General features: G+C 40.8%; 1 long non-coding RNA gene across 1 annotated transcript in view; it reads right to left on the bottom strand.

Annotated features, from left to right (window-relative positions):
* Positions 1-5,366, bottom strand: part of LOC120730609 — a 9,755-nt gene extending 4,389 nt beyond the window's left edge. The window contains exon 1 of the long non-coding RNA XR_005695159.1: positions 5,259-5,366. This is a non-coding gene — a long non-coding RNA (uncharacterized LOC120730609). The remainder of the gene's footprint in view (positions 1-5,258) is intronic.
* Between the last annotated feature and the right edge of the window lie 3,787 nt (positions 5,367-9,153).

Here is a 9,153-nt window from a genome sequence, read left to right as displayed (position 1 = left end):
CAAGTGTTTTATTTCCAAGTATAGGATTATTTGCAATCGCCATAATGACTATATGGGTTACTTGGTCTGCAGTGAACATGCTTCCTCTGCCCCCAGCATCTGGTCATCTAGCAATTCTGTAAAGTAACAATTTCAGTATTTTTACATCAATGGTATTGGTGTGTTTCTCATTGGCATATGGCAGTGCTACAAATCTTTGTGCGAAGTGACTGTACTAACCGATTCTCAATTCAAGATGTCCTTATGGTACTTGCTACAGTGTAGCAGCTCGAGTTAGGCTGGACCCGTTGGCCAGCTACCCTCAGGGTCATTCCACGGTTGATTACATGGTCCACTATTGTAGCTCTGATGTCATCAGCAATTCTAGTTCTTACTCTTCCTACCCTTCCTCTCCCCCCTCCTCATCTTCCTCTCCCCCCTCCTCGTCTTCCTCTTGCTCCTCCTTGTCCTTGTCGTCCTCTTCATCCTACTTCTTCACCTCCACGTCCTCTTCCTCGGCCTCCTCTACTTCTCACTCTTTCTGCTCCCTCCATTGTACTCCGCACACACAGCTTACCTGTATTATAGTGCTTAGGCTGATTGCAAAGTGAACTAATTATCTAAAAAAGTTTTCACATGTGAAAGTGTGCCAGACAGTTGGCAAATTAGTGTTAATGATAGCCATACATGTGTATACTTTTGCTAGGAGTGTGTTGGAAATTTGGTAATTGAGTGTTGTGCAGTGAATTGTGCCTATAGTTTTGCAAAGTGTGTGTTACAAAATTGCAAACTGAGTGCAAAGCAGTTTTTGTGCTTTTAGTTTTGCAAACTCAGTGAGTGGTTTTGCTATAAGTCTGAATAGTTTTAGAGATTGTGCTACAGGAATCACAGTTAGGGTTTAAGCATTCAGAAAAAACTGTAATCATAGAAACCACACCATATCACCTCTCCACATCCTCCTACTGTATGCCATGCCTCCCTGTACCATCCATCTGACCGCCAATAAACTCCACCTGTGGTAATCTAATCCCTGGATGTCAGCCTCTCCTTCTGACCGAGGATAGTTACTATTGCAGCACCACCCAGGATTAAACTGACGTACACCATTCTGTACAATAGTATTTGTTCCAAAGCATAGTATTTCTTCCAAATCACAGTATAACTGCACAATAAAGGTTCTTGAGCCACGTCAGTGTTTGTGCTAAAACATAGTATTTGTGCCAAATCTTAGTATTTCTTCTAAATCCTAGTAATTCTGCTCAATGATAGAATTTCTGCTATGCTGTAGTACTTTTTTGCTAGATTGTAGTACTTCTGCTAAGTCAAAGTATTTCATGTAAATCATAGTATTTCTACCAAGTCCCAGTGTTTCTGCTAAACCATAAATAATGTTTTAGCACAAATTGTATGATTTGGCTCAAATACTATGCCAAATTGTAGGATTTGGCAGAATTTTCTGTGTTTCAGCACAAATGCTATGATTTGGCAGGAAAAAAATATTATTTCGTATAAACACAAAGTTTTAGCAGAAATACTATGTTTAAACTTTAAAAAATTCTGCTATTTCTGCTGATGTGTGTTATGACTTTTGACCATTGAAATGAATGGAACACATTATCAATGTGGTCACTGATTTTGCATGCCGGGTTGAGCTGTGTTTTAGCTCAGTGAGATGAGCATCCGTTCTCAGACTGGGAAGCCTGGGTTCAAATCCCGCTTATGGCAACATTTCTTTCAGTTAACAGTTACACTTTCTTAACTCTTTTCAACAGAAACTTCAGCTTTTTCACCCCTTTTGATCACAATTTTCAGTTTTTTCAACACTTTTCAGCACAAATACCAGCTTTTTCAGCTGTTTTCAGCAAAAACCTCTTTTCAGCAGAATTCTGCTGATTCAACACTTTTCAGCAGAAATTCTGCTGATTGAACTCTTTTCAGCAAAATTTTCAGTTTTTTCTGCTGTTTTCAGAAAAAAACTCTTTTCAGAAGAAATTCTGCTGATTGAACTCTTTTCAGCAAAATTTTCAGAGTTTTCACCTCTTTTCTGCCCAAATTCTGCTTATTCACCTCTTCTGAAACATTTTCAGCCTTTCCACCTCTTATCAGCACAATTCTCAGCAGCTTCTGCTCATTTCAGCACAATTGTCAATCTCTCCACTTCTTCTTTGTGAGAATGACTTTGGCTCAGTGAGCTAAATAGCCGCCATTAGACCAGGAGGGCCAGGTTCAAATCCTTCTCAGGGCAATGTTTTTTTGTTTTTTCAACCGTTTTCAGCTTTTTTCAGCAGACATCCTCAGCGTAAAGGCATCCACACAGCATTTTCGCAGGAAATGCAAATTTTTCTAGTTCTTTATTATTCCTCTAGTTGCTTCCGTACACTTTTTGCCGTTTAACTACTCCCTCAGTTTTCAGCCGATTTTCTCCGTTCAAACTCTAAACTCTTCTGCTCTTTCTGCTAATGCCAGCTATGACTTTTGGTGTTTATTACTATTATACTTTTTAAAATATTACACTTTTTTCCTTTAATTTGTCCCATTGAAATGAATGGAAAACTTCCACACTTCTGCTAAAACTTTCTTGTCTTTGAAACTTAACTACTGCCTCATACTTTCACCTAGAAACTCCATTCAAACTTTAAAATGTTCTCAAATGATTGGGCTATTCCTGTGTGATTCAGCTTTTTCAGATCTTCTACCGTTTTCATCTTATCTCTCTTTAAGTCTTCAGTTGCAAAATTGTGATTTTTCAGAAAATACATGCGTTGCTATGGTTGCTATGCAATTAACTCCCAGTGCACACTCGTCCGTTCTGAATTTTCTCTTCATGCCTGAACAACTTCTTGCTACTCGCTCAATTTCCACTCAACTTCCACAAATTATACATCAAAACGTAGGTATTTTTGCTGGCTTTAAGACAGTGTCACTATAATTATTGTGAGAGTTACGGTTTTTTCACAATTTGCCTCGAAGTGACACATGGTCTAAAAACTCCCCATTCAAAGTCTATGGGGAGGTTGTGAAATTCAGAGCTGAAATACTGAAACTGAAGGCATTTTCAAATCGTCATATCTCCTTAACGAAGCAAAGTTAAGACATGAGGCTTGTCCCCGTATATCTTCAGACACTCCTGACGCTCACAATTCAAGAATTATTTTCTCACCTATTACCGTTCTGAGATGAGTTAGACTTGTTTGAGGGGTGGAAATCTGTCCTCCTCTCATTTTTCAAATTCCGAAAATGAAGCCGTTTCTTCTCTCGTCATATCTCCGCGACGGAGATACAAAGAGCTATGTAAATCGCAGTCAAAGTACACCAAAGTCCGCTGATTCACCCAGTGCAAGAATTATGCTTCTATCCCACCTAGTTTTTGAGTTACACGACGTTTTGTAACTCCAAAAAACGGCGTTTTTCGCCGCTCACCGCGATCAAATTCTGACTGCTGATCACCCTGTTTTTTAAGGCGCCCCGCCCCCTTTTCAGGTGGCGCGATTGATAATGACACGGCTCTTCAGACCAAAGGTCCTGGGTTCGATTCCACCTTGGTCAACATGTTTTTTTTAACTACAAATTTATACACTATCACAGACCGGTAATTCGTATTGATAATTTATTACAATTCTGAAAAGTTTTATGATTTTACCAGCTTTTCTAATATGGACCTCAGATTCTTGTTAACAGTCTATGGCAGAAATACATACAAGTACACAGCCTGATGAAGCAGACAGAAGCAGTACCTCTGATTGGTTCAGCATTTTCACCTCTTATCAGCACAAATCTCAGCCTCTTCTGCTCTTTTCACCTCTTTTCTGCTAATTTGAGCTTCTGTTCCACAGTGCACTCAGCCTCTTCTGCTGTTTTCATTAGAATTTTAAGCTTTTCCACCTTTTTTCAGTTACGTGAGAACCAGTTTGGCTCAATGAGTAGCTGAAAAATATCAGCCTCTTCTGCTGTTTTAGCAGGATTTCAGAGTTCAGCTTTTTCACTTGTTTTAAGCACAAATACCTCATTTCACAACAAAGTTCTTCTTCTTCACCTCTTTTCTGCTAATTTGAGCTTCTGCTCCACAGTGCACATTTTCCCTCTCATCATATCTTTGCTTGTGACCAGAACTCATTTGGCTCAGAGGGTAGGGCAGCTGCCGTGAGACCCGGTGGCAGAGGTTCGAATCCTACCTGTGACAGTTGCTACACATGTTCCCTGCTTGCATGCGCTCTGCTTTCTTGACACTCTCCAGTGTGTCATTACACATACAGCCATCTTCAGCAAGCACTTCTGCTTCTACACCTCTTCTCAGCAGATAAGGCATCCACACAGCATTTTCGCAGGAAATGCAAATTTTTCTAGTATTTAAATTGCTATAAGTAACTTGTTGGGCTATAATATGTGAAACATATGTCAAATGCATCCCTCATGGATGACATAAAGTCATACTGAGCTACATACAACATTAGTGTAACAAGGTAGAAGCCGCAATCAGTCTTTGGCAGTGACTTTTATATAACCTTTATTTATGCCGTAAAAAAAATCTAATTAACATTAAAAATGTATTTTGTAAGAAGCAGTTGGACAGCAGAAATGGCTCAAATATTACAATTATTTTTCCACTACTAATTAATTACCGTTGAGCTCAAAGGTTATATTAATACACGGTTAACGAATGTGTATTTATGACGACGATTTGTGGTACGATGGTCTTTCGGTGCATTTCAAGGTCCTGTACCCATCCGTCGGTAAACTGTACCTGGGCTTGTTGCAGTGACCTGAAGTTACTAAACTTCATGAGTGTATGCACTCACTCCAAGAACTGTATAATTATAAATCTGAGCGTGGTGAAAGTTGGGCAGCACGCTAACGTCTTTTGTCCCTCTGTGTGCTCGTAAGGGTCTGACCCTTTCACTCCTTTGATTTTTCCTCGTATCTTTTCTTTGTCTTTTCGTCGAGTCTGTCTTTGTACGGACCGGCATTGTTCTCCGTCGTTTTGTACATACCTTTTTTGTGCGGCAAAGAAAAAACAAGAAGGTATTGGAACCGGAGAATGAACGTTTTGCGGTGCTGCAATTGCAAATGCTTGTATTTGATGCGGTACTTGGATTGTTTTGCCAGGAGTTCCCGGCATGCAATGCGCAAAGTCACGTGGTCTGTCAATCGCTATAGGAAAAACCATCAAGCCTTTGCATGAAAACAACTGCTTTGATGTACACTGCCTTGTTGGTATATATGTATCAATCTAATAAAGTTAAACCTACACCATTCTCCCTATTCGGGATTTTAAACAGTACATGGCGGAAACAAAAAGACTGCTTGGTAGAGTTAACCTCCTGAACTATCTACAACACATGGTAGAAACCTGAAATTAAGACCAAGAACACTAGAGGTGAGACATGATCATTAATTAATATTAAAATTAATAAATGACAGATTTAGGGATATTTTCATAAAGTATTTATTTACCAAAACAATAGAAAACAGCATGGTAGCACAATATATTTTGTTAACACAGCAGCCTTTAAATATGAAAGGAGACAGAGAAAGAAAGGTGAGAAAGAAGAATAAGAATAACACTTAATTGAGTTTTTGATGGCATTTTACACACAGTACTAATACAGTATCTAGAAAATATGGGAAAATACTGGCATCATATACAGTACTTAACTTCTGAAGAAATTATATGGGACCCCTGAAAAACAGGACACAAGTGAAAGGACAAAGAACTGTGAATGGCAATTGATGGACTTGCTCAGATGATCACAGTACTGGCATCTTTATTCCAGAAAGGAATTAGAGAAATCATATACACTAGTACTTACGTGATGAACTTAAAAAGTTGAATGGTCTCGAACCTCTTAAACAAGATCAATGTATGACGAAGCACCTGAACAAACAAGGAGGCAGAAAAGGAAGTAAAGGATTAGATGAAATATTGAAGAACTATAAAGGACAGTTATGAATATTGTGAATGTAAATCACCACAAGACTATTCATACTGCATGCAGATAAAAGTCACCTACCACTTCGCTTTACCACGAGCAGAAGCACTGAACAAATCTTAATGACATGGAAACCTTGTATGAAGTGAAAAGGACAGAAACAGTTGAAGGAGGTTTGAGAAAAAAGAAAATTTGTAGCTTAAGAGATTTTTTCGAGATGGCGATGACAAGTACTGGTATCTTACCTCTAAGAAAAATGGTTTGAAATCATATGCGGCAGATAGTAGACTGTCTTAATTTAATAAGAACAGCTGACGTCAGTCCTCAATAAATGACTGACAGTAATCTGAAATATGAAAAAAAAAAAAAAAAAGAAAAAAAAAAAAAAAAAAAAAAAAAAAAAAAAAAAAAAAAAAAAAAAAAAAAAAACACTGACAGTTAAGAATCCCGTAGGAAATAAATGTGTTATAAATGCCTAATCAACTCCAATCCATATTTATTGATATCGTAGATTAAGATGGTACAAATTGCTAAGCAGTTCCAGTAATGGCATCGGGTTGTGTGAAAGTGAAGGTAAGGATATAAACGTATTCATTTAGGCGGAATAAAATAAAGCCCTGAATTTAATATTAAACAATAGAATAATTAGGAATGTTTGTGGCCTTCATTTTTTATTTCAAACTGCTCAACCAGGTTACAAAAAGAGCTTCCTGTGCAGGGTCAATCTTTCTCAGCTACCCCTGTCCAATAAGACCAGTCCAGAGTGTCCAATGACCTGAGAGATGTCGCTTTTCAGTGGCCATGCAGGCGAAAACAATCTCCAGCGTGTGTTGTGCAGAGCAGGCTGGCTTGCGAGGAGTCACTGCTTTTAATGAACTTTGAGTGTAGAGAGATGTTCTTTGCACAGGCACACTGAGGAGGGAGAGGGGCAGCAGGGTTACTATGTAATGCGCATGAGTCCAAGGAAGACGATAGGCATCAGACAGCATGTTGTGAAGCCGGCATTGAGTATGTTGAATAGCAGAGCACAGGTGGGGCAATTTTTTGCAGAACGAACAGCTTGCGTTCGGTCACAATTTGTGCAGCTTCTTCCGTCGTCCATTCTTACAGATCTGTCCGTTGGCTGTTCTGGGTCGTGGAAACTGGCATGCTAGGAAGCAATGTGATGGCTCCTTAAGGCCCTTTCACACATGGTTCCAGCCAAAAACGTTTTTCAGTGTCTGACTGAAGGTTATTGAAAAGCTGTAGTCCCTGCGGATCAAATTTGTACGTAGAGACAGCGCTGAGGTTGAAATAGCAATTACTTGGAAAGGAGGAACGGTTCGGACCTTGGCTAAAACTTCCTGGGGTGGGCCAACCCATTGGCCGAGAACGGCAAGAAGGAGGGGCCATAGTAGACAATGGGGCTCTGGATGGAGCTCTGTCAATAACGTGTGTCCAGGATGATGGTTGTGTGCACTTTCACCTCAGTAATGAGTTCTGGTCAGCATTGATTTGCAACTCAATCTTCGAAGAGGCATCAATCTGCGCGGGGGCCAGGGCGGGCTTTTCTCGCTTTGGGGCTCTCTATTTTAGGTATTGGTCAGCCTCCACTGATTCATGTCTGTGTTGTTCTCGACCGCTCATCATATAGTTGGGATTTGCTGTTTCCAGAAATGTGGTCTGGCAGGACTGTCTTCAGGCGATGTTGGGAAAGTCCGGCATGGCAATAGTTACTTTGAGGGCCATCTATGTGTGGGGTGGCGAATGTCATCCATATGATTGGGCTTAATGAGAGAGATGACATCCCCTTTGTAGGCTGTGAGGTATGCTTTGGACAGAGGAGTTGTTTGCCTCGTTAAAGCACCTCTAAAGAATATCTGGTGGGCTAGTTAACTACAGTTTCATGCTATCAAGTAGACACTCTTTAATAGGGCGCTGCGATGCTTTGCGGACGGAAACAGTGCTGGCTTTTCTTTTTCGGCGGTCCCAGCTTTGGCGGAGATGGCTTCCATCTGGCAGCACTAGGCGATCAACGAAGTAGGGGCCATCAAGCTGTTTTCGCGAAAATGTCGACAAAGATTTGCTAGGAGGGCGATCATGGGGCTTGGCGCCACCACCGGGGTCTCAGCCGTAGTGGACTGTGAGAGCGTCTGTGGCTTTTGTTTTCGGGTTGTTATCTTCTGCCCACAGATTAGACCCGGTGATAGGCACTCACATTGATGACACAGCACAGCGAGCTAAATGTCATTAAGGTAATGTGAAAGAGTGATGCGCACTTTGCCAATGGGACTTTGTGTTGTGTCAGGGCAATCACAAGATGAGAGTGATGTGTGCATAGGCATCCAGCCATGCAGGCATGAAGTTGGAGACTGGGGAAGTTCATAAGTGGGCTGAGAAAGGCCGGTATATATCAGCTGGGCGCAGCTTGGCATATTATTTGAAAGCACGCGGATCTGTTGCATTCCGCAGGATGCGACATGGGCGCTTGTGGGCGTGAGGATTCAGATGGGCTGCTAAAAACTGTCGGCGGAAGCAAGTTTAGGGCAAAGTAAAAATGCTGGAGTGGTGTTCGGGTACAATCCACCTCATATACACCACAGTTTTCTCTGCTGTGGAAATGAGATCAGGAGGAAATCATCATTATTATTATTTAATAAACGCTCACATTAATGTGGGCTCATTTGTTTCATATTAGAAACATTAGTTGAGTGTTTTTAGTATAAAATGGTGAAAGTCCCTCTTTTTGCTCCTCCCCTCACCTGTGGATGGACGCTGCTGTTACCACAAATGGCTCCACAGCATGTAAAAATATAACAAAAGCTCTGGCGGACTTGGTTCTGTGGTCAGTCTTAAAGGGTGAAGTTAAACTCTGTAATCTTCACTGTGTCACAGAGTTCAGTGAGTCCCGTTATTCACAGTATCAATCAGATCATCAGAGAACAGCTGATCAGCAATCAGTGGTGCCAACAGCGCCTCCTGTGGTGAGAGGATGCAATAATGCAATGTAGCATTTTTCCACTCAACACTTGCAGTCATGGAAACTGTCTGTTGGATCTGTGTGACGTTGCTTTCTTGGTTAGAGTTCCTCACAAATGTCCAGATGATTCTTCTAATGAGGCGTCGACCATGTTTGCAGCTCTTTGGAAGAAAACGTCGCCCTTTGACATCCTTACTTTTCTTTGACTTCTTCAAATGCAGCTGAACTCCACCTGGTATTTTCTTGGACTTTGCAGCTGTTTCTGGTCATCAGTTCATTCCTGCAAAC

The sequence above is a fragment of the Simochromis diagramma genome, unplaced genomic scaffold, assembly GCF_900408965.1.
Source record: "Simochromis diagramma unplaced genomic scaffold, fSimDia1.1 OVJJ01000291.1, whole genome shotgun sequence".
Classification (NCBI taxonomy): domain Eukaryota; kingdom Metazoa; phylum Chordata; class Actinopteri; order Cichliformes; family Cichlidae; genus Simochromis; species Simochromis diagramma.
This window is presented reverse-complemented; position numbering and strand designations above follow the sequence as displayed.